This window comes from Rattus rattus, chromosome 1 (assembly GCF_011064425.1).
Source record: "Rattus rattus isolate New Zealand chromosome 1, Rrattus_CSIRO_v1, whole genome shotgun sequence".
Taxonomy (NCBI): Eukaryota; Metazoa; Chordata; class Mammalia; order Rodentia; family Muridae; genus Rattus; species Rattus rattus.
The window spans coordinates 82,158,085-82,184,847 of NC_046154.1; the positions used below are offsets into that span (position 1 = coordinate 82,158,085).

The 26,763-nt window shown below is 37.0% G+C and overlaps 1 pseudogene; it reads left to right on the forward strand.

Moving 5' to 3' along the window:
* Nucleotides 1-19,506, forward strand: part of LOC116896462 — a 107,382-nt pseudogene extending 87,876 nt beyond the window's left edge.
* Nucleotides 19,507-26,763: the final 7,257 nt, after the last annotated feature.

The following is a 26,763-nucleotide window of genomic DNA, read 5'->3' on the forward strand; positions in this document are numbered from 1 at the left end:
AAAATTCACATCAATCAGGCTGTGAACATTCCAGAAAATGCACACATAGTTATTGTAAAAGACTCCAGAGGAACCCTCTAGAGAGACTTTAATCATATCAATATAGAGCTATGACTCCTTGCAAAGAGAAAGAAGCAGCTCCAGGTTGACAAATGGTTGAAAACAATGAAACTAGCCACTGCCCATACCATCTACAGCCATGTTCAGAACACGATCAAGAGTGTTTGATGGACTTGTGTTTCAAGATGTGATCCTTGTGAGCTCAATTCCCCAACAACAGGAAAACCAGTCTTTGGTTGAAATTTCAAATTTTCTTGGGTGAAAAATACATCCAGGGGGTTCAGATGAGGACAGGTGTTGTTTGAGCTGTTTCTCAAGGCCATAAGATGAATTAGTCCTTGAATGAAATGATATTCGACTTGCTTTAAATTCAGCAGGAAGCTACAAGTCAAAAACAAGGATATCAGAGAAGTTTCAAATAGTGTCTATGTGTCAGAAAAAGCAACAGAGGAGCAGGCTGATGAATAAGACCTGCATCACCCAGCTCCAAAAACCAGATCCCGGATTCTAAATACAATTTGAGATGTCTTTAGGACCAATAAAAGGCTTATTGAAAAGGTTGTTTGACTATCTTTTTGCTTTGCTATCTCTGTTAGCACGAGTATTGAAACATTATCTTCAGTCCCACTAATGTCACATGCCCAAGAATTTCTGTTAATTACACTTAATAAAAATAGGATGATATTTATTTTCAACTGTGTCTTACTTGTAGCAACTGAATCTTAATATTTAGTTCATATCTTAGTGCTATTTTCTATCTGTCTAAACTTCAGAAACAATATGACAAATAAAAGTACTTATTAAAACCTGCTTTTCTTTCTCCTAGACCACTAAGTGTGTACCAGACTATAGTTATTCTATATTTGATATACACTAATTATGGACAGTGTACCAAGCTCTACACATTGAGAGAAAAATAATGATATGGATAAGAACCAGTACAAATAATATGTTACTCAAACAATAGCCTCCAAAAATAATGGAGTCTATGGAGAAATATAAAATACAATGAATTCCCATTAGTGGGAATTAATCTTGATGGAACTTTAGAAAAAGATGTTCCAACATAGAACAAGGACACATGCTCCACTATGTTCAGGGCGGCCTTATTTATAATAATCAGAAGCTGGAAAGAACCCAGATTTCCCTCAACAAAGGAATGGATACAGAAAATGTGGTACTTTTACACAACAGAGTACTACTCAGCAATTAAATATATTGACTTCATGAAATTCATAGGCAAATGGATGGAACTAGAAAATACCATCTGTATGTGAGGTAATCAAAAAATCACACATTGTATGCACTCATTGATAAGTGGATATTAGCCCAAAATCTCAGATTACCCAATGATACAATCCACAGACCACATGAAGCTCATTAAGGATGACCAAACTGCAGATGCCTCAGTCCTTCTTAGAAGAGGAAACAAAAATACTCACAAGAGGAAATAAGGAGACAAAGTTTGGAGCAGAGACTGAAGGAATGGCCATGGTCATTCAGAGGCCTCTCCACTTGGAGATCCAGCCCATATAAATACAGCCACCAAACCCAGTCACTATTGGAGATGCCAAGAGGTGAATGCTGACATGAGCCTGATATAGCTGTCTCCTGAGAGGATCTACCAGAGCATGAAAAATATAGAGGCAGACTCTTGCAGCCAAGCATTGAATAAAGAACAGGTCCTCGTTGGAGGAGTTAGAAAAAGGATTGAAGTAGCTGAAGGGGTTTGCAACCCTATAAGAACAACAATACCACACAACCAGAGCTCCCAGGGACAAAACCACCATTCAAAGAGTACACATGGACAAACCCATAGTGCCAGCTCATATGTAGCAGAGGATGGTCTTGTTGGGCTTCAATGAGAGGAGAAGCCCTTGGTCCTGTTAACACTTTACCCCCAGTGTAAGGGAATGTCAGAAAGGGGAGGCAGGAAGTGGTGGGTAGATGGTTGAGGGAACACTCTCATAGAAGCGGGAAGGAGGATGGGATAGGGGGTTTATGGACTGGAAAATGGGAAAGGAGATAACATTTGAAATGTAAATAAAAAGTATCCAATAAAAAAAGAATTACAAACAAGCAAAAACTCTCTCTGGGGAAAAGCAATTAAAACCTATAAGTTTTCCTCCATGAGTGATTTTCTTTTTATTCTACTCATGTTGCTTTTACCTAGAATAAAAACCCACTTCTGGATTTACAATTGAATTAATTCAAATAATTAATGTCTGATGAATTAAATGGGAGGCATGTGTGGAACATCTTAGTTCTAGAATGGGATCTAATGTCTAATATCCTTTCTTTACTTCCTGACTGGTGGAAAGATACCCTGTGTGGTACAAAGAAAACAGTCACCCTGATGTAGAGGAGATAAACATTCATCTTGTTTTAATCATCTTGACCTTGTTTCTCCTAATACACACACACACACACACACACACACACACACAATATATGCCAACGCACGCACGCACGCATGCAAGATGCACGCACGCCATCGACGACGCACGCACACACGATCGTGTGGACGACATCTTCAGTTTTCTTGAGGAAAAGGCCAAAGTAAGGCAGCCAGAAATGGGGAACCAGAGTAAAGTAGACAATTGGGTAGTTACTGAACCTTATTGAAGGACATTAATTGTGCCTATGGCTGAAGTAGAAATAAAATAGTAGGTTTGTCAAGGTGAAACTGAAAGATTACTACAGTACGATGCCATTAAAGTAGTTGCTGATCTATCCACGTCCTGGGTAGTCCACCAAGCTTGGGCACCTGAATTGTTTTGAACAATAGGAAAGCGCAAGACACAGTGTTTGCAAAGTCTTGAAAAGTGCTTCATGCACTGGGGTATTAAGTCTCATTTTGCTTTTATGAACCCAAAGACTACTGTGCATGAATGAACTAAGGCTAGTCTAGTGAAAGACGGAGAAGCCTGGGCTAGCCTACTGAAGAATGATAAACCACATGGACCAAAAATATGTTATCTCCTCAAAATGTTGTCTAAATAATTCAATTGTCAAAGAAATACAAGATACTTTTCAGTATTTATTCTGTAAATATAAAAATGTCAATAAGTTGGAAGCATAATGTATGGTTTGTGTTACTAATATGCCAATAACCTTCAGAGATAGCTTGGTTCCAGCCTCCTGGTTTCTATTATTTTCTCACAGATGCCTAAAGTTTCCTGCCGCCATCTGTTCAGTGGGTATTATCATTTGACACATAGATAAAAGGTTTAAAAATTGCAACTAGGAGGTCTTTCCAGACTTTAAATGTTTGATCTTTAAATTGAATTTTTATTCCAACAAACTGCTCTTTCATGATCATAGCACATTTGGTAACATTACACATCTATAAAATAAAATGTTCCATGCTAAACTTCCCAGAGTGATCTCACCGCTTAGGATAATATGGTAATTTTTAGCTTGGTTCTGAAAAATTTGGGGGTATCTTTAATATACTGGTAAGTTTATGATATCTCACATTATATTATATTTTGATTGTAATGTTGGTCAGTGTAACTAAAGCATACAGAATACCAAATGTCATACAAGAAATTTTTTCAATTAAAATATAATAGGCTTTGCTCAATGCAGGCATGTCAGATGTGTTTACCATAATATTATGTGAACAAAACTGAGATATCAATGATTGTAATCAATGTTTTACCTTAGTGATATTAGGTGAAATTACTGGTAGAAAAGATAAAATTAAATAAAGTTTATCAAAGGATATAAATATCAAAAACAGAGTAATGAAAATGGTAGTCAGCCCCATGTCTAGAATATAGAAGAATACAAAACCAAACTTGAACAAGTCCACAGAACTGGAAAATGACACTTGTCTGAAGATGGACAGAGGATTCTGGATCCTCTGTGTGTACTTTTAGTTTGTCAACAATCATCAGAAAAAAATGTAACAACTGTCCCCACTTTTACCATCTCCTATTTAGTTATCTTGGTTATCATAACAAAATAAAATAAACTTGGTAGCTGAAACTAACAAAAATTTATTTATTACATGTTTTGACACTGGTGTGTCATGATCAAAATTCTGGAAAGATAGATTTCACCGTACAGCCTCCTCTTTGAGTTTACAGATAGTCACTATCTCAGTTCTTCATCAAACATTTCTTCAATCTGGTGTTCAGAAAAAGTACATTTTTTGGTGGCTTTTGATGAGGATACTCACATATCATAAGGACCTCATCCCCATCACCTCATTATGTTCCAAAGTTTGTGAATCCATCATTGTGGAAACCAGAGCTTCAATATATGAATATCCATCGATAAAATTTTCTTGGAAACCTCTGACAATTACTTAGTTTAAACCAATGTTATGGTCCACACGGGAAGGTTCACAGATATAATCATTTGTCATAATAATGACAAATCAGAATGTTAGGTTAGCGAACAACGAGCACACAGGTTACTTATATATGGGTGTAGAATTGGAGGATACAGGTAATATCCAGTAATATGCCATATAGTTCATCCAGCTGAGGCACAAAGAGGTCATGAAACCAGATCTGCCAATAAACAAAGCAGAACCCTTTCTCCATCAACCAAAAAGGTATGAAAAAGGGTATTTATTTATTTTTTTATTAACCTGAGTATTTCTTATTTACATTTTGAATGTTATTCCCTTTCCTGGTTTCCGGGCCAACATCCCCCTAGCCCCTCCCCTTCCCCTTCTTTATGGGTGTTCCCCTCCCAATCCTCCCCCCATTACCACCCTCCCCCTCACAATCATGTTTACTGGGGGTTCAGTCTTAGCAGGACCAAGGACTTCCCCTTCCACTGGTGCTCTTACTAGGCTATTCATTGCTACCTATGAGGTCAGAGTCCAGGGTCAGTCCATCTATAGTCTTTGGGTAGTGGCTTAGTCCCTGGAAGCTCTGGTTGGTTGGCATTGTTGCTCATATGGGGTCTCAAGCCCCTTCAAGATCTTCCAGTCCTTTCTCTGATTCAAAAAAGAGTATTTATAACAACAAGAATGTCATACAAAATATGCTCCTAAGTTTTAACAAATGTAGTTTGTAAAACCTTGACAAGATAAAATATGGGCAGTGCATGAATAAAGGGTCTGTACAAACAAAGTCAGTTTTAGATGGTTTGGAGCTTTTCTGTGACTATATTATACTATATTATATTAATAGACTGTATTTACAATAAATTGCAACAATTGTAGTCATTACATTGAACATACTCAGCATAAGGAGGCTTGTCAGCTCTGGTTACAGTTCTTGAAAACTATTTTTTCCTCATGAGAAAATTTTTTATAAAACAATAGTCCAGTAGACTTAGCATGAATGGATACATTTCAAGGCAGAATCTGTCATTGGCCTTGTGAAAAAATGCTTACTACTGCAAACTTTGAAGAGTCTATCAAAGAAAAAAATATCTTCAAACAAATTACTTGGGTTAAAATTAAGTTCTAGTCATATAGATTTGGAATTATCATTAAAACTTATTTTTTAATTCCTGAATTCTACTTTCTTTCTTTTTTTTTTTTGTTTTGTTTTGTTTTGGTTCTTTTTTTCGGAGCTGGGCACCGAACCCAGGGCCTTGTGCTTCCTAGGCAAGCGCTCTACCACTGAGCTAAATCCCCAACCCCTGAATTCTACTTTCTAAATGTTGGCTATGAGTTCACGTACTTACTTAAATTGAAAATAACTAAAAGTGAAATAAAATTAAACAATATTTGGTAATTCTGGCTACATATCTAATAACTTGTGTAGCTCATGGTGATCATACCAAGCAGAAAAGACTCAAAGAATTCCACAAGCAATCCTACAGAAGTCACAGTTTACTGGCCTCAGGGTCCACACAACAGGTAGACTCAAGACTCAAAGAACCCTATCATGGCAAATACTCAGTTAATAAAGATGGGTTCCTGTTAAGTAATTCCTTTTACTCCATTAATTAACAAATAATTCAAACAGAGCAAAGCCGCAAGCATTGTTTGTGCACCTTAACAGTTGTAAGAGGATAACCAACTCATTGAAGATTTGTATTTATTACTTGTAAGTTAAAAGGAGCCAGAGGAGACTTGCTCTATTTGGTGTGTACAGATATCAGCTAAATACATTGTAATTCAATCTATAATGAATAACTAGCAAATTATAGCTGTTACCTTTGCCCCTTTCTACCTCCTGTCCCACATTTGTTATTGTAGGAACAATCTATTTTCTTTTCCTTTCTTTCTTTTGTTTTTTTTTCTTTCTCTTTTTAATTTTTTTTTACAAGCTAACAAGTTTGATGTGGCTCTGTGTTTTATTCGCTTCCAGGCTTGCAGCTGTTTTGGCAACAGAAGAAAAAAAATCCCCATAACAAATCAAATAAAAGCTCTTTCGACGAAGAGGAATTGAAAACAGCAGGCCTCAAAGAGGACTGCACATGAGATGCCTTGTTCTGGCTTTCAACACAACTCAAATCAGAAACACATTACCATAATCTGAAACAGCCCACTGCTAACACAAGACAGATGGTGGGTAATAACCCATGCATCATTAATAAATAAATTCCAGCATTAAAGGCTTTACAAAGTATGACAACATTATCTGGGCACAATTACTGCCCCTCTCCCACCCCAGCATCATTTCAGTGTGTTATGGGCTATGCTAGGTTTATTTTTATTTTTTTCCCTTCAATTCCACAGATCTAAAGGAAGTTTAAATATGATACACATTCTAAACAGATGAAACCTATCTCAGTGTACAAGAGAGGTCAAAAACTCCATACGGCACAAAAGAAAATAGCTGCCAGAAGTTTAAGAGCTCGCATGTTATGTGGTCGTATCTGCCCACAGAGATTTATTGCACTCCCCTCCATGCACTGGCCTCACCCTTTCCAATCTGCCTCAGCCTGTATCACACTGTATATATTCCAGGCAAGAATCTTGGGATCACATTTGCCATGAAGCTGAAAGATGTATGTTTAATTTCCCAGTTTTCCTTTTGCAAGCATTACCATCTGTGTCTTTCCCCCTGGTTCTCCTAACTACATAGGAAAACAAAACAACCTCTGATTAGACTGCAAGAGTAAAAGAGAGAAAGTTAATGCCATCAATGTGGGAAACTCTGCTAAAAGAAAAGAAAGAGATTACAGACATCAGAAAAAAATGGACTGCATTTTTTGTGCAAAGGGTGTGAAATTATCTTACCTTACCAGGATGAAAGCAACACAGAGATAGAGTAGAAGATCATGCAGGGGTTTCAGGATGTTCTCTAGGATTTCCAAGGGTACTACTCTGATTCTGGAAAGTCTAGATAGCCACTTTCCCTGCATATCACTCTAAGTCAAATTAGAGCTTGGAAATAGCCTCAAATTATGTACAAATAACATATTTAGAAAGTAAATTATAGTTTGACATTCTTCTATATGAATAGTAACTTGTCAGTATGGCAGTTTTAACGAGAGAAAATATATTGAACTAATTCATTTGTCAGGTAAAGATATAAGGACAGACACCGTGTACATAAATATGCTAATCTCAGATCGTGTAACAATCAATGAATGTATCCCTAGACATCGTCCTAAGTAACAAAGGTCAGATTCCCTGGAAGGATTTCTCAGTCCTTGAACTCAGAGTGGTTTCTTTCTGAAGTGGGGCTCTGGAAAGAAAGAGGGAAGGAAGGAAGGAAGAAAAGAGGAGAAACAGATAAAAAGAGAGACAGGAAGGGAGATGTGGTGGTTTGAATATGCTTGGCTCAAGGAGTGGCACTATTAGGAGGATGGCCTTGTTGGAGGATGTGTGTCACTTTGAAGGTGGGCTTTGAGTCCCTTGTCCTAGCTGCCTGAAGGCCAGCTTTCTCATTTTTGCCTTCAGAACAAGATGTAGAACACTCTGCTCCTCCAACAACATGCCTGCCTGGACACTGCTACTCTCCTTCCGTGATGATAATGAATTGAACCTCTAAACCTGTCATCCAGCACCAATTAAATGTAGTCCTTTATAAAAGTTGACTAGGTCAGGGTGTCTTTTCATCCTATCTAAGACAGTGAAGCAAAGAGGAGAAGGGGAAGAAAAAGGGGATGAAGACCTCTTCCTGAAAGGCAATACGTATCTCATGGCATTCACAAACTCTCTGCCCTGGTAGAGTCACATACAGCCTGATCTGCAACACTCCCCTGAGGGACATCTTAATCATGGCTTTCCTTTTTCTCAAACTAAATCAATATTTGTATGTGTACATGTGTACCTACATTCTCTTAATTGCCTACTTATCTTATTTCCTCTACTACATTGTGAGATTCCTGCGGGTACAAACCGTGTCTAATTGATGCTCTAAATTCTTCTTAGCACCAGACACAGAACACTGCACTCAGGCTAAATGGAATCACCACTCAGAGAGATGCCAGGATGGCTGGCAGGGCAGCCTTAGCTGAGTCTATGAGTTCCAGGCAAGTCTGTTCCAGGGCTGCTTTTCTTTGAGCTCTTTCCAGCTTTCCCTGGGAACAGCTGCTGAGGGATGGTCAGGAGGAGGCAAGTTAACCTCTAATTGGTTCCTAAGGTCTGCAATTTCCTTCTTGATCTGTATATAATGGAAGGAATGTTAAATGAACCCCAATTCTGAATCAACAGGTAAAGAGGAAAACACAAACTTATATTAATTAAGGGACATTCTGAATACAGCTGTAAAGTAAAGGTCATTTCTACAAACCTTGGTATGTTTTCAACTTTGTAGTTTATGACAGGGATGTTTCTCTCTTCTCTCTGATTAGTTCCTGCTCAGGAAAATTTACTAAGCCACCATTCACATCACTTAGTCCAAGTAAATAATCAATAAACTTTTATTTTCTCATCTTAAAGTACGAGTTATAGACAAAAAGTTTTAAACCATATGTCATCCCTATTCTCTGGAATTTCAAGTCCAAAAATCAAACATGAGATCTACAACTGCTACAACCATGTACAGAAAACCCCATATGCAGTTAGCTATACACACACACACACACACACACACACACACACACACACACACACACACACACATGCATGCACACACACATATCCATGTATGGTCATTCACAGTTGACTGGAACTAACTCTAAGGGACAGCTATAGATAGCTGCATGGGCAGGGCATAGTCTCAATAGTGTTTATACATTCGAATATTTAGCAAAAGGAACATATATAATGAAACATATAGAGAAATAATTACATTTTCCTTTTCATAGTTATTTATTTTGTTGTGTGTATATGAATGGTTTACCTATATGTACATATTTACATCATATATGTACATTACCTGAGGAGGTCTGAAGAAGGATTTGATTCCTTGGAACTGAAGCTGCAGATCGTTGTGTGCCACCATGTGGGTTCTGAACCTGCGTCCTCTGTAAGAACAACAAATGTTTTTAATCACCAAGCCAATTATCAGCTACAGTTGCTTTTTATTTTTGATAGTCAAGAAAAACTTTCTACTAATCAACCAAGTAATATACTCATTAATGAATATTTGGTTGTGCCAGCAATTATATCAGTAGTGTAGAGTGAAAAGATTCTCAATGGCTATAACTTAAAGATAAAGAAAGACCAAATTAATCATTGATGTGGACTAGCTGGACAAATAGGTGATTTTAAACATTTTCCTTATTGAATGGGGTAAGGAACTAAAGTACAAACAATGGAAGACCTTCAGACACAGGCTATTTTTAGAACTAAATTTGCCAAAAATATGACTACATACTTAGGACAGTACATCTCTAAGGACAGAAGGAATGGGATTCATTATCTTATTGAGAAACTTCCAGCTTCAAGTAAGCATTTATTCACTTTTCAAAATCTGTTAGAGAACAGTTCTGTTGAATAAATGCTTGTGACATGTCTGTCTCATTTTATTTACCTGTAAATAGGAAGACCTGCTGCATTGCTCAATTTATTGGAGGATTGAATTAAACCATGCTGTAGGAATGCTATTAAATTAATTAATTATGTCATGACAAAATTTATCTATCTTTCAGAAGTCAAGCCTTAGACTTGGGAGAATGGGTATAATATAACCCATTATTTCATGTCATTTGGAAGCATAATATTAGGAATAAGATCAACGTAGGAGCATTATTTCTACATGACATGGTAAATGATAACTTATATATGCAATGTTATCTAGTGTATGTATGTTATGCAGTATACAAAGTTATACTTTGCAGAAACTATACAAAGTACAGAGTTATCTGATATACTATCATGTTTTTTCTTCCAGTAAGTTCTGAGTTTATACTGAAGAAAACAAAAAGATACTTCTCTTCGTTGACAGTGCCATTTAGTGATAGGTGATGCAGAACAGTCAGTCAGATAACAACTTTTAAATGTTCTCTGAAATCGTGATGTACTTATGATTACAGAACCTAACTGTAAGGAGCCTTGACTTTGGAAGCAGGCTGAAGAGTACTGAAGATAGGGAGAGAAATACTGGGTATACTAGTTCTACTATAGCAGGTTTTAATATATGAAAGCTACAGGAGATGATTCCAATCAGCACATGAGTCTAGTGTCAGACTCTGAGAGTAGTTGACACTCTACTCTAAAGAGTGGGCTATACACATAAAAGCTTAAAATAATTCATGTTGAAATATTTGACTTGTCAGAGTATATTTATCACAGTGTATTTGTCATTTTGATGGCAGATAGAACTTTGGAGTATTATGTTCCAACAAACACCACTTGCCAGTGCTTAAAGGTGGTATATCATAAAGAAGGAGCATGTTGGCCCATTTCTAGCTAGTTAATCAAGTGCAGAATTCTTTTTCTAGTTACACACACACACACACACACACACACACACATCCCAGAAAAGAAACATAGATAGTTTTATGATTTAGATGATACTTAGGCTGCAAATCAAATGGGCAGGTTGAGTTGTCTCAAAGCACCTTTAGATCCCATTCTATCTCATGTCATACAATAATCTAGTGTGCTAAGTTCATGAGTTCTTTGATTTTCCCAACTCTAATGGTCACCATCCAAACTCCTCTTAAAATCTGACCTACATCTCAGAATTTAGATTTGTGAAGTAGAAAGCATTGTGATCTAAACACATGTGAGAATGAAACCATGTCAAGTTTCAAAGTTCTGAGTTGCATCCAAACAATTCTCTGTTTCACTCTGAAACCTTTTTTTTTTTAATTTGAGGAAACCTGCGAGTAAGCTTCAGAGTTATTCCTTAATATTAATAAAGTGAACCTTTCACTCTCGGTCTGTGATCATTATAGAACTTGTCCATTAGACTAGTAAAGACACCATAACTTTGCTCTAATTCCTCATGGTCTTCATAATATAGTCTCCTTGAGCATGCCAAAGTACATGCAAATGAGACAATTATGAGAGGATACAAGGAAGTAGTAGAGAGAGAGACTAGTAAGTTCTGGTTCCTGTTAGAAAGATTACATCTGTTCACTGTATGGATGTCAATGTTGAGAAGGATAGGCAGACTTACTTATATTTCACCTTCTATGGTTTCATACTTCCTAATTATTAATTTATAGCTTCCTGAGCTTGAAACAGGGGAAATAAGAAGAAAAAAATCTGTTTGTGTGATTTTTTTTCTTCTTCCAGCCCAAAAGCATTGGCTTTCAGAACTCTTTAGGAACAGCTCTACAGATTTCTAGAATTGAGGTTACAGCATAAAGAAAATGTGATCTTATTTTAACCATAGCATGGCACGTAATTATTAACTAAAACTTCATTTGTGATTTTTATTATTTGAATGAAAATATAAATGATAGGCAATATTTGAGAACTACAAGCTTCCTGTAGAATGATGTTAAAAATTGTTAGTTCACAGACCAGAAAGATGATGGCACAGCAAGTAAATGTTCTTGCTGCGTAAGCTCACAAACTGAATTTAATAATCAAATTCCATGATGAAATATATATATGTATATATATATGTATATATATATTAAACAAACAAAGTTAATAGTACTAAAATGAAATCAATGTGTCAATGTTATCTCCTACTGGCTCGGCAGCCTTGTTGTCATGTAATGTAAAAAGCTATGACATTAGAGGTCATCAAAACCAGTGACAAGTGTATTTATATTAATTCCAGAAATTGGGATAATTGGCAAAAAATACCTGATGTTTTAATATGGAAAGGAGATAGTGTAGAAGAGGGGCAAAAAGGACAAAAAAAGAATCATTGTGTTAAATGTTGTGACAAAACCATATTGTCTTCTTTACTACATACAATTTAAGATTTAATGAAAGGAGATATTATGAACACAGAGGAAAACTTAACACATTCACCTTGTGTTAGAAGGGCAGTTAGAGAGTGCAAGGAAACTTGATAACAATTGGGTATAATTTTAATTCTCAATGATGGTTTGAAAACAGGGAATGAAAGCAAAATCTATTCATCCAAGAGAAATAGGAGCAAAGACTCTCTATACTGAGCCCTCCAGGCTGACTTATCCATTGCTAGTGGTGTGCTAGCTTAGGTAGTTAGGAGAATTGACCAAAGAAATGACCATACACTAATACAACTAGTAGCAGGGCGTAGAGAACACAGCTGTTCTTCATCAGTAATTACATTAGATAGTACACATATTTAATCTATAGATCTTTTTATAATTTGCTCACTTTGTCAGATATTTGATTTGTAAGTTTTGGGGTAAGCAGTCATATTTTTATATTTCACTGATAGAACTCTGAAATCATATTTTTGTAGATTTTACAGAATAATTTATATGCAGCGTGTTTAATAAACTTACTGTCACTCACCTTAGGACTGACAATACATCTGAGCAATGTGGTGCTACAAGTGTTTAACTATGTATGTACACAAATGTATATTTCTGTATTTTGAGTATGAAATTATACATATATGTACACACACACATACACACACACATACACACACACACACACACACACAATTTACAGAATCAAATCAGATTACAGGGTTGAGAAGTGACACCACTAAAAACTTAGGTAAAATCCCGTGTTACTGAAATTATGCAATGTACACATGGCATGTTAGAATTTGTTGCCAAACAAAAATCTAAGGTAAGTTTCACAGTGTATACTTTTCATCATTTGTACTAAATTAATAACTCCCTTACTATTACAGGCAAACAATAACTATCCTATTTACTGTTCTATGTAGTTTCTGTTTTAGGTGGTTCCTGGGATAAATTCTGACATTCTCAAGCACTGACTGAGCTAACCAATCATTCCCTGATGTCCTTATCATAGTATGTCTCACGAATACACAAGCAACCAAACAACAATCTTCAAAGTCATGATTTTTAACATGAATAGTGTAGAGGGTTTTGGAGCTCTTTCTGCGAGTTTATTGTTGTTATTGCTTTCTTCATTTGAAGTCAAATCCCTTTTTAAGAAAAGACAAATTTGGCAAACCAAAATGATTATTGATAAATGGTCAGTAAAATGAACCAAATACTTTAAACAGTTCCAGGTTTTTATTTTATTTTATTTTTTTTCTTTTAGAAGGCTGTTGGAAGTATCATGCTCCCAGTGACTCTCGTTGTCCCACTGTGTATGCAGCTATAGTTACTCAGCAACCTACCCAGAAGCTCACAGAGTAAGAACTGGCAAGAATTCACCTTTTGAGAAATTCCTTACCCCTCACTACTGTATAATATGTTCGTAGCTTTTGTTCTTTCTTCTTTTGCATTAGCGTGATTTGGTTGCCAAGCTCCCACCTTCCTAAGTTAATTAATTCTCATCTGCAAAGGAAAAGAGAAGGAGAAAGACAGGGAGAGAAGAAGGAGGGAGGGGAGAAGGGAAGGTGGGAGGCAGAGAATGTAAACTAATGACAAGGACTAGTGTCTGTGTTGACACAAAGGAAGAAGAGTAAGGTGGAGATTTAACCTTGACTCTCAGCGGTTTAGAAATCTATGACATGAGGTCTGTTGGACATCCTATGAAAACTTCCCTTTCCTTTCAAAGAAAATAGTTTCATCCTGAAGTGCTTCTCTGATGCCCGACATCAAAGAAGCTCTGCTTGACTTAGCTTTATACAGATTTGTTTCCAGAATTACTCATACTTGCTCTTCTCAATCACACTTGCAATGTATTCTCTAGGCATATCTAGAGTGACTTCAGCATTTATTAATTCATGTTTTGTGTATGTGTATATGTATATGAGTACACGTTTAGGTTTAGGGATGCATATGTCCGTATGTGGAGACAAGAAAACATCATCAGTATTGTTCTATGGGCTCTCATGAACTTGAGACCCCCAATGCTTCCAGGCTGATTTTCCAGCAAGCCCATGAATATGCCTCCTATCTTTACAGTTGTACTTACAAGTATTTACCACAGTACCTGGCTTTGTTAAATGCATTCTAGGAATTAAACTTTTGATCCCTCCTCATGCTTGTGTGGCAAGCCCTTTACTGACTAATTAAAATAATATCAAAAGCAGAATGACCTTTGTGCTATTTTCATTTGTACTTAGTGTTTGCTTTCTACTTGAAATTGAACTGAAGAAATGAAGCCATGATCCAAATGGGCTTCTGAGTTAGCTCTCTTACCACATCTTCCCAAAACAGACTTGTGCCATTGTTACTACTGTAACTTTCAACAGCATCTATGGCATTTGCCACAAGGCATTTGTACTGACTCTCTCTATAGGATCTTTAGAACTCCAGGTCCTTTAGAACCCACTTTTTGTATGCAAAAAGATACTCTAAATGGGGTGGATTAAATCTAAATTTGTATATTTTTACAGTTTCACAGATGTTATTAAATTTCTCCTTGAGAAGTCTGTAACAATTTATGGACAATATAAAGGTATTTGTTGTGTTAAATAATAATAATAATTTAAAAAAAAGAGGATGCACCATCCCACAATATGCTGGGCACCAGCAGGCTTCATGACAACAGCCCAACAACCGGTATGCTCATCCCCGCAGATTCTCTTGTCCCTTTGCTCTAAAACTTCTCCACCTAACTTGATTAGTTCCCATGGAGGATCACTACCAAGCCAGCCCCGCACATCAAATTTTGTGGCTGGCTGGGGTGCCTTGTCACCATCCCTTTCTCTGGAACTCAGTTGAATTACGGTATGAAAGAAAATATCATACAAACTTAGTTTAGAACCAACAGGTAACTCAACTGCTGGGCACAACTACTAACATTCTAATTAGTAAGCCATACTAAATTAAATCCTCTGGTGACAGATCCTAGGGATCCAGCATCTAACCATAGGCCTCTAGTTCTTTACATCTTAGACACCAAAATCTCTCTCTGTCCAAAAAGCTGCTGCCAGTTTTCTCCACTGCTCTTCCCTACTCTGACCTGGAAATCCCTCCCACTCCTCACCCTGTGATTGGTCCCCTGAAATCTTTATTCATTAGGGGTTGGGCCTGGCACAGCTATTTATTTCCTACAAGACGTAGTGACATCAAATGTTAAAATTCTTAAATGCTGAGGTTTCTTATTTTGACAACAGATACTGGCAAGGATGTAGAGAAAAAGGAACACTCCTCCACTGTTGGTGGGATTGCAAGCTGATATAAGCACTCTGGAAATTAGTTTGGAGGTTTCTCAGAAAATTATAGTTCTACCTGAGGACCCAGCTATACCACTTTTTGGCATATACCCAAAAGATGCTCCAACATATAACAAGGACACATGCTCCACTATGTTCATAGCAGCCTTATTTATAATAGCCAGAAGCTAGAAAAAACCCAGATTTCCCCTCAACAAAGGAATGAATACAGAAAATGTGGTACGTTTATACAATGGAGTACTACTCAGCTATTAAAAACAATGACTTCATGAAATTCTTAGGCAAATGGATGGAACTAGAAAATATCCCTGAGTGAAGTAACCCAATCTCTCTCTCTCTCTCTCTCTCTCTCTCTCTCTCTCTCTCTCTCTCTCTCTCTCTCTCTCACCCACACACACACACCACATGGTATGCATTCACTGGTAAGTACATATTAGTCCAAAAGCTCAGATTACCTAATGATACAATCCACAGATTACATGAAGCTCAATAAAAAGGATGACTGAAGTGCAGATGCTTCAATCCTTAGAAGGGGAACAAAAATATACATAGGCGGAAATATGGAGACAAAGTTTGGAGCAGAGACGGAAGGAATGGCCATGGTCATTCAGAGGCTTCCCCACCTGAGGATTCAGCCCATATACATAGCCACCAAACCCAGTCATTATTGGAGATGCCAAGAGGTTAATGTCTGATATAGCTGTCGCCTGAGAGGCTCTGCCAGATCATGACAAATATAGAGGCAGTCGACCATTGAATGGAGAACAGTGTCCCCATTGGAGGAGTTAGAAAAAGGATTGAAGGAGTTGAAGGGGTTTGCAACCCTATAAGAACAATACCAAACAACCAGAGCTCCCAGGGACTAAACCACCATCCAAACACATGGACAGAACCATGGTGCCAGCTCATATGTAGCAAAGGATGGTCTTGTTGGGCTTCAAGGAAAGGAGAGGCCCTTGGTCCTGCCAAGTCTCAACCCCCAGTGTAAGGGAATGGCAGAGCAGGGAGGCAGGAAGAAGGGTGAGGGAACACCCTCATAGAAGGGGGAGGGAGGATGGAATAGGGGGTTTATGGAAAGAAAACCGAGAAAGAGGATAACATTTGAAATGTAAATTTTAAAAAATCCAATAAAAAATATTAAAAAATCAGTATATTGTCCATTTTTATTCATCTTCCCTTCAGCTTCTTATACACGCTGTGTTCTGTCTTCAAGTTCCTCATGGAAAGTATTTCTTGTTCCTAGGTGAACATCTCTGCCCGTCTGTTGTCTTTCCGTATTACTCTGCAGCTCTACACCTTACTGAATCATCAGCGAGGGATTTTCCTCCAGCACTCAGGTGAGGTGTACCTAACTGAAATTTCTAGATACTGTTTTCTGAAGAAAGAAGGAATTGTGAGCCCCTCTGAGGCACATCCAGAGTTTGCTGTGCTTGGACCATTGTTCCCAGCACTACAACAATTATCCAATTCCAGGGCGACATGTGGACAACCTATAATAGCCCGTGTGTTCTGTTGTCTTCTTCCTTGGTGTTTGAGTAGGAAGCAACTGCATTCAGAATAGGTAGAGGGAATAGGGTCACTGTCTGCTATTGAGAAACTCACTCTGACTTTCTACTTTTCATTGTAGCTGACACTGAACACTAAAAGAATAGCTGTAGGTACAGTGACTGTGTTCTGACCACCTTCTACTTGGTAGACCTTTGTCCAAGTACTTTGCATGCACTGTTTCATCAGTCTTCATGTCTTCCTACACATTGGGCTATCTTATAATTTATACTTTAAAGATGAAAAATGTGGGATCCTAGAGCTAAAGAACCTTTGTAAGATTGAAAATGCAGAGGAAGAGTTTCCACAAGATTCAAGTCTGTACACTATGTTTTTCAGCCATTATGGCTATGTGTTCTGTGCATAAATAAAATATTGGATTCTTTAAAAACATACTTCAGACTTTACTACACACTAAAACCTCATAGCAGAATACTTGATGCTCATTGATTTGGAGTTCTTATCACCAATTCAGGTTTCAAAATCATCAGTCCTCCCCCAACTCGACAAAGGTTCTGTGGTACTTCCAGAAATGAAGGTTCTGTTTATATGATCCAAAGGAATGATTTGGTCAAGACGTCTCCATTAGTGAAGGTTATCAAATGGATAGGTATTGTATTAGCAAAAAAAAAATATTATCACTTATTAAAGAAAAAAATGAAAGGTAAAAGTGGGCAGATGTATCCTCAGTGAGTGGAATGCTGCAGGTAAAGAAAAATGATCATGGGTTAGAGCTATAAATGGTGATTATGAGATATCATAACAATCTCATCTCAGCATATAATAATGGCACAGTAACTAATATCAAATTATTAATGGTACCTTCTTAGATGTCAGCACTTAATTTTAACATACCATTATTATAATTAAAGTATCTTAACCATTTGGCATTTTGTTCATTTTCAGATCTTGACTTTTCTTTCATTTTATTAGAAATATTCCGTTGATTTGTTTATGATAATCACTTGCCTCCAAATATTTTACCAATGATTCAGGGGTACAAATATGATAAAGATGAAGACAGAAGTAGAAATGATGGGCAGAGTGTGATACTTATAGGCAAGCACTCACCAATATTTATCATGTATGTTGACTAAAATTTCCTAGTAGCTACAAAAAAGTAAAAATAAAAACAATAGGAACAGTTATTTTAAATATAAATTTTGTTTATCCAAATATATTTAAACTTCAATATGAAATCAAATCTATCTACCCAAGGAGAATGTCATATTTTTCTTGTTAAGTTTTCCGTATTTATTGTACTTTACACGTATATCACACAACAATTCATGTGCAAATTTAGGTCTTTAAGTCAAATGGGAAATGAATTGTGTTCTTTAATTCTGAAAACACTGGAGTACACTTTTTGACTTTGAAAAGCATGCTACAATTCTTTTTCTTTTATAACATTTTACCCAGGCTCACTGTTTTATAAGTAGGAAAACAGAATAAGAAAGTATAATAATCATACACTCTAGTAGAAGCTACTGCCCACATTAAATGTGAACCTTCTGGGTAACCTTAGCTAAAAGCAAGAACTAGCCATTTCCTGCACAAACGCTGAATTCCAACAGTAAAGAGAGAGAAAATTTTCAATTATTCATGGTCAAATGATTATGTCCTGTAGTATCAGAGACTACAGAGGAAGTTCTACAATTTTGTAATCTAATAATGAAAATAAAGCCAACAAATGTGACATCACTGACCTTAATTGCAAATAGCTTTTTTTATCATTAATAAGGACCTAAATGTCTTTACCTGAAAAAAAAAAGGAAGAAAATTAACCAACGTAGGAGTAGTATTAAAGCTTTCAAAGAAACACTAGCAATCTGTGTGGTTTAACAAATATTACTTGTTATCTATACCAACCAGATAGAAAAATGCCACAAAATATCTGCCAACTTGCAATCACAATGTCCTGAACATCTCCTACCTGTTTTAATGAAAGCTTCTCAGCTCTGCCATGAAAAGCAACAGTCAAAAACAATAGAGCTGCTTCAGAAACTTTCTGATAAACATCCAGAAAATAAAGCTGAAATCAAGTGTTAAATGGAACAATTGAAATTTTCTCAAGATAATATTTTTCAACCTGTCTAATATTGAGAAGAGTGGAGGAGTTAAAGCATAAACCAAGCACAGTATCTGTGCTGCTGACCATGTGTAGCCACAAGTGAGATATTCATAGTTTCTTCCATTCTTCCACAAATCATTCAATGGTATCAAAGCAGCCAACCCTTAATTTCCTGATAATTTGTTTTTGATGAAAGAACCTTCAAACTCCAAGCTTAGATATACAAGGAAATTGGAGGCACTTACTAATCTACAATGACTATGGATGTTTGTACCCCATCTCCAATTATTTCTGTGTGTAGAAGCCTGTGAAAGCAGTTTACTAAGACTCTTTGACCTCAGTATATAAATATGCCTCTTAAAGGATATTCGCCACCACAAGATGGCGCTGGCTTCCACTGCACCCCACGTGGATAGCTTTCGCCATTACAAGATGGCGCTGGCCTCCACCACACCAGCCGACTTCCTTTCAGGAAGTTAACTGTGTGCGCATATGCAAGAGTGCCTTCGTGCCAGGTCTTTGCCCACTCCGGGGCGTGCCTAATGAGATCATGGGTAAGTGACCAATCAGGTGTGGATGTGCCGCACTAGGGTGTATATAAGCCGCGCCATGCCGGCGCCCCGGGCCCTCTCTTTAAGATTCAATAAACGTTTTTGCTACAGGAGGATTCGTGTGTCCCCGTGTGTTCTTGCTGGCGAGATAGCGCGGGGCATTGAGGCTCTTGAAAATTATCATTTGCTACATACATCTGAAAGAGAGGTGGTAAACTTACTGATTTCCTTCAAAAATCAACCTAAAAAGTAAGGATTAGGAGATTAGAAGAAGGAAGAGGAAGAAGGAGAAAGAGGGGAGAAGGAAGAGAAGGAAGACTGGGACTAGGATGATGGTGATGACAACAATGAAACAACAGCAACAACAAGAAAAACTGCCTTAGAATTATGACCCCAAAGTAACCTCGGTGAAGAAAAGGTGGCTACCAATGCAAGAGCATTCTTACTACCTAGGGAAAAAAGAAGGGTAAAGAGCTGAACCAGACTGGAGAGGAAAAGAGGGAGCAACTACAGGAGCTTCTTCTGAATTGGACACTAGGAAACGTATGAACAGCCTACCCACTTCCCCAAGACCTGGCAGCGTCAGAATAACTGGCCCCAAGGTTGTATTGTACCCCCAAGACACTGGAAACATATCCTGGGAACAACAAAAACAGAATAAGCAGAAGGCAAAAGGGCTAGGAATTAAAATGTGCTTCTTGCAGGCTGATTCTAATCCAGAGCCCTTGACATTATGACCATAATGAAGGGAACAGAGCAAGAAGCCCAAAGCTCTGTCCTCCATTGTCATTGTCAGAAAATGATTTCTTGTACTTTAAATGGAAAGTTCCTAAAACTGCCTAATCAGGTTGAGCCTACTTGCACCAATAAGTTTTGCAAAAATTATGAAACTGAAGATGGCTGAGTGCTAGACACATTATCTAAGGTTTCTCAAGAATTAAATAGAATGGTCCTCCTGTTTTGACAAGTGAGAAGATATGCATTCCTTTCAAGTCTCACCTTAAATTATGTTTTAGATGCCCTGGGACATTAAATGTGGAATTGTCTGAGCATTCCAAGTATTTGGTATTATCCTGTTATGAAAAGTGAAAAAAATATTTTTATTAGAATACAGTGTGCTTATTTACATAAGTGAGCAGGAAGATTCAATCTCTGAATTAGTTTTAGCTGTAAGTTCACCATCCTGTGATACTGAAATTGTGACTTTTACTTGTATGTATGTATAAATACATCTGACTCCTTTGTGCTCTCGCTATTTTCATTTTCAGATTATGTTAACAGCTTATTCAACTCCATTGAGGAGATCAAGGACATATATAAATGGTACACATACTTGATTCTTAAATCAGTGCTCTGAGGGCAGAGGAGTTTAGGCTTCTTAATCAAAAGACTTAATGACCAATATTAAGAATATGAGCTTTGACTTCTTTAAAATGAAACAGTATTAGGCAGTATTGACACTTACAAGACCACTTGGTCCTAGTAGTGCTCATATGGTGCCCCTTTCTGGTTATACGATCTGACTTTGCATTACCTTTCTCCTGTGTGGTTTGCAGTCACATTGTGGTGTAAATTTTGTTTTTGTCTTTCTTGCTAGTATGCTGCTTTCACACGCAACAGTTATGAGACATACATTAGGGTGCCTTTCCATGTTTGGTACTCATTTATGCCAACCAAGATATCATTTATTTCAGACTTTTATTTTCTTGCGGTTAGATTACTCTGTCATTGTTAATAAAAATGCTGTTGTGTTTGAACATTGAAGAACAAAATGAATAAAAAGCTAATAGGAATGAATCTGTAATTAAAAAGAAGTATGAAAGTTTTAATTATTCTTTGCAGAATATATGGATATTCACATTTCAGGCAGCCAGAACAGTATAAATAATGAGGGTTAGGATTATAATGTAAATGTGGAAATTTTTCAATTTTCAGCTCTCCTCTATATACTGCAATGACAGGTGAGAAAGAGAGGGAGTCTCAGACTAGAATTCTGATATTTAAATTATGATATGCAATAGATCTGAATTTTCCTGCTTATATGAATCTTCTAGTGCTGTAGAAATCATGAACTATATTTCTTGGAAGATAATACAAAGGTCTCTGCTTTGCAAAAGCTGTATGTGTTTTCCTTGGCATCTGTTTTTTCCCAGTGAGTAATTTACATAATATGCAGAGTGGACTCATAACAGAAACTCACTGGCAGCTCACGTAGCTTTAGTTAGTGGAAATGGTCATCAAGGCGACTGTGATTATAGCATAGCTGTAAATATTAAGCAGTCAGCCACAAGCCTAGATCTTGACTCCATGAACAGATTCACCAATAATTAACATGTCCCTTTTCTATGCTTTCTAGTTTATCCAGGGTAGTTATATTTACTCATCTGCCATTCTAAAACAAAAGCAGAGTTCAAGTCATGCCAACAGGAAGATCTGGGGATGACAAGCTCATACACCTCAGGGAAAGGTAAAAATGAAGGGGTCCTAGCCAGCCCTGGCCTGGAAAATAAGGCTCTGGCAGGCCTTGCCCTTCTCCCTGACTCCTTCTGCCTCATTAAAAACCATTAGATTACATTTCTAAAGCTACCCTCAAGGTCCATTTCCTTATTTGAACAATTCCTCCTCCTGAGGTGGACTACCAAGGTCCAGCTATCAAAGCATTAAAGTCTAGCAATCAAAAGCCCACATTGGCTCACCTAATTAACATGCCCAATTAAAATTAAACATCTCATCCGAACACCAAGTTTCTCCTTTATCTTTACAAACTCCCATTTTCCTGTGGGCCATATCTGTCTCCTCTTTATTGAGATGAAGTCCTTTGTCCGCCTTGTGGGAAAAACATTCCTTCCCAATCTTCCTTGCCCTTCCCCCAATCTCCATTATTCCTTTCCCCTTTTACTTATTTTTACCATCTTCTTGTTACTTGTCCCTGTCCTCTGTCCCTCTGGGGCAATTAAATCTCCCTTGCACTGAGACCTTGGTCTTGAGGCATCTTGAGTGGACCCTAAAGTTCTGGTTTTATTTTCTTTGTTTGCTTGTTTGTTTTTTCACTCTTTCCTTGTAGTATACAGGCATTGCTGCACACAGAATGGGGAAGGATTCAGGGGAACCGAGTTATGTGGTCCTAGTTTTCCCTTGGTGTGTCTGGATTCCAGTATATATCAGGTGGGAAAGGGTGAATAGAAGTCCAGAATGGACGCTGGTCAGGCAATGAATGTCAGTGAAGGGATGGGAGGATGTATCCTGTGGATTACAGCTCTTTAATGTTGCAGTTTTTTAGACAATGTTCAATAAAACTTCTCTTTCAAATGGTATTCACAAAACATTTTGTGTATATACACTTCATTTAGGGTCAACCAAGGGTTGCATAGTTTGGGGGAAGAATATCCAAATCTCCAAAGGTCATTGGGTGACGGCTAATGCATTGACACACCTCATTAGTCTGGAGAGATACTCCAGGAATCTCACATGCAGGGCTAGTAATGTTATTTAGGTAGTTGGTGTGGTATAGGGTCTGGAATCACCAGTAGAGAAGAGGAAGCCATGCTGACAAACGGGGTAGGCTAATTTGCACTGATCTCATGGCTTTCCTGTAACGTCAGACTTCCATCTTAGCAGCAAGTTTCCCGACACTCTGTCCCCTTCCAGGGACAAATACCCCCTCAGCCTATCTGTTATTCTCTTTTCCCCATCTCCATTGTTCCCTTCCTCTTTTCCCTCTATCTTCTTTTCCTTTATCCCTCTGTCCATCTATGGCAAGTAAATCTCCCTTGTGCTGAGATCTTGGTCTTGGATTATCTTGAGCCAACTCAAGGTCCCCTAAAAATAATAACTGCATGAGACAAAATATTAAAACAACTCAGTTTCTCAGTGAGAAGATGGACATCTACAATGGGCAGCAGATGAACAATAAGATGATAACCTATGACAAACTATGACCAGTTATATCTTAGGGAACTACTTTAAACAATGTTACAGAGAAGATGACTTAAAATACAATGAGGTTGGTATAGGAAGCTAATAGATTAAAGCAAGATTAATGGGAGCTTGTAAGACCCTGTCTTCCATTTATATAAGCTTGGTGATACACCTGTGTGAACCCCACACTCAGAAAACTGACATAGAAATGTCACATGTTCCAATTTAGCCCACACTCCTTAGTAACACATTTTCTCCAAATAACTAATTAACTAAAACAAAAATATCCTGTTTTCTAGTCTAAATGTCCAAACTTCAACAGTCCCCTTACATTTGTACAATCATGTCCAACTCTTCACTATGGCTGAAGCTCGGCCCATCTCTTTGCCTTCTGCTATATGACAAACCTATGTTCAGACCCTTCAGTGACTATGCCCTCCATATAAGTAAAGCTTTAGTCTTATCCTTCATCTTACCTTTGTTGTGTTAGCTTTGATCTCCCAATTCCTTACTATATCCCATCCAGAATAAAATCTCTATTCAACAGACAACAACCTTTATCAGTATGAATTAAAAATATGTATGAGATTAATAAAGATCTTCTCTTTCCCATTAGATTGCAGATAGAGTTGATCTGTCTTTCACAACTATGAGTTCCCAAGCATAGCATATTGCCTGGCATATGTAGAAACTCAATAAATATTTAATGATTTAATAAATACATGAATGAGCAACTTGTTTTTTAATGAGCACAGTAAAATCTTTTAAAATGTTAAGGTTCTATTTAACTGGAATGTGATTAAAGTGTGTTATCCCTAAGAATATTCATAAAATCTTTTACTTTATTATGACCTTAAAATATCTTGGTTTTCATCTCTTTGAATGTTTAGTTTTTCTTTTTTTTAATTTTTTTATTAGTGTATAAATACTGGTAAAACATTTCTCCAAAACAAAAAGATTGGCATGTGCTAGATTCAGAATGTGTCTTAAGATAGCCAGGAATAGAGTTTACGTGTATTACTATAGAAAAAAACATGTCACAGACTAAATAACTTTGTAGCCTTTTAATAGGACAGTACAGCTATGAAATAGGGAAAAATTATTCATTTGATCACTGTATTTCTTTACATGGGAAATATAAATATTACCTTAGAGAAAAACCAATTGTTTGTATTACTATATCGTTTTATTAAACTTACTATAAATTTATGAATGAATTCATTTCACATGAGCCATTATTCTATGTGATTATCAAGTTAATGAGGAATGCAAATACAATTGTAAGAGACAGTTTTGTTTTAAAGAAGCAGAATACGTGCAAATAATATATTTGTAACAACTGAATTCCACAGCCCATACATGTGCCAATTACATCTGCCAATTTCAGCTACCCAACAGTTTCCTTTTTTTTTTTATGTACAACATGTTTATTGCTGCAATATATTCTGCTTTGCCAATAGACCACAGTTAAGCCATTCTTTTGTTAACAAAAATGCAGCAATTTTCTTAATTTTGCTTTCAGCATTCTTGGATGCCTACCCAGTGTGCTCAGGCTCTGTTAACAGGGATTAAAAACGGATGACCAATAATTGTACATTATCGGCAATTCCACAGGAGAATGTCACATCCTATTTTCTCTTCTAAATAAACTTTAAAGTATGAATTTCTTATACAAACTTATCAGATAAGATACATATAGACTCTACAAGTATCAATATTCTATATGCTAAAATTATTACTTAAGAAAAGCTATCATACAGTGCCTTACACTAGTGGCTGCCTTGATCTTTTCTGCAAAGTGTAGATGCCATGCTCACATTCTGCAACCCCTCACTATAATCTACTATTAGTCATAATATAGCCTGCTAAATATAGTATCTTGTCATAATTTTAATTTTCTCTCACTTATTGGCCACCCCAGCCTGTTTCCCTAAACTTTTGTCTATTTCCTCCTATTTTGCCTTCTTTAACTCCTTAACAAGTTCTCCATGTTCTCTAAGCCTGCCTTTTGTTCTTCCTGGGTTTCTTCTATGTTCTCCATGTTTGACATGCTTTTCTTTTTTTTTTTAAATTTTTTTTAATATTTATTTATTTATGTAAGAAATTACACTGTAGCAGACACAGCAGAAGAGGGTATCTCATTTGTTACCTCCATGATTCCTATTTGAACTTTTTCTTAACCACTGAGCCATCTCTCCATGTACTTTTCATAATTTGTTACTGATTCCTATTGAATTTTGATCATGTACTCCAATCCCACTGATTTCACTCCTACATTTGTCCTCCACCCTTGTAACCTCCTCTCAAAAAGAAAACTAGATCACAGGCCTGAGTTTATGGAAGAGAATCTGCATAAATGAAACAAGTCAACATAAAGACATACACAAACCCATATGAACAGTTAAATTATCAAAACTACACTTCAAGTCATAGACACTTTTACATAATGTTTTTGCTTATTTTTAAGAACATCATCTGATATACATTGATCATTTCATCGAGGAAGGAAAGAAGGGAATACAGACAGACAGATAGACAGAAAGAAAGGATGGATGGACAGTTGGATGAACAAAAGGAGAAAACCTGATTTTATTTTCCTCTCCCAGTAATTACCTAATAGTAATACATTTACAGTAGTTAGGGATGAAACAGTTCTCTGTGTTGAGGTTTTGTACGGTCTGAGCTGGTGAATATGTTGTGTGTGCTCTAACTGAGTTGTAAGTACTCTTGTAAGTACTCCACCTGCAGTCTTTCTGGTCCCTCTTATGGGTAGATTTCTGAGCCTCCAAGGGATCAGAGTTATGATATAAACATCCCGTTTAGTGATGAGTGCTCTGAAGTCTCTATGTTGACCAGTTGTTGGGTTTGTAAATGCCATGTATTTCACAAAGTAGCATTTCTGATGAAGGTTGATCAATCAGTATAGCAATATGTCATTAAGATCCATTTTATTCCTATGTCAATTTAGCATAACAATAGGAGAAGATCTTCTCCTAGACCCCATAACCTATCCACCCTCTAGGTTTTTGCTTCATTTACAGCTAGGTATGATTTACAATTCATAGAACAGGCTTTAAGTCCAGTAAAAACCTCTACATATTGCTGTACATTTAATCAATCATTCAGCTTCTTTTCA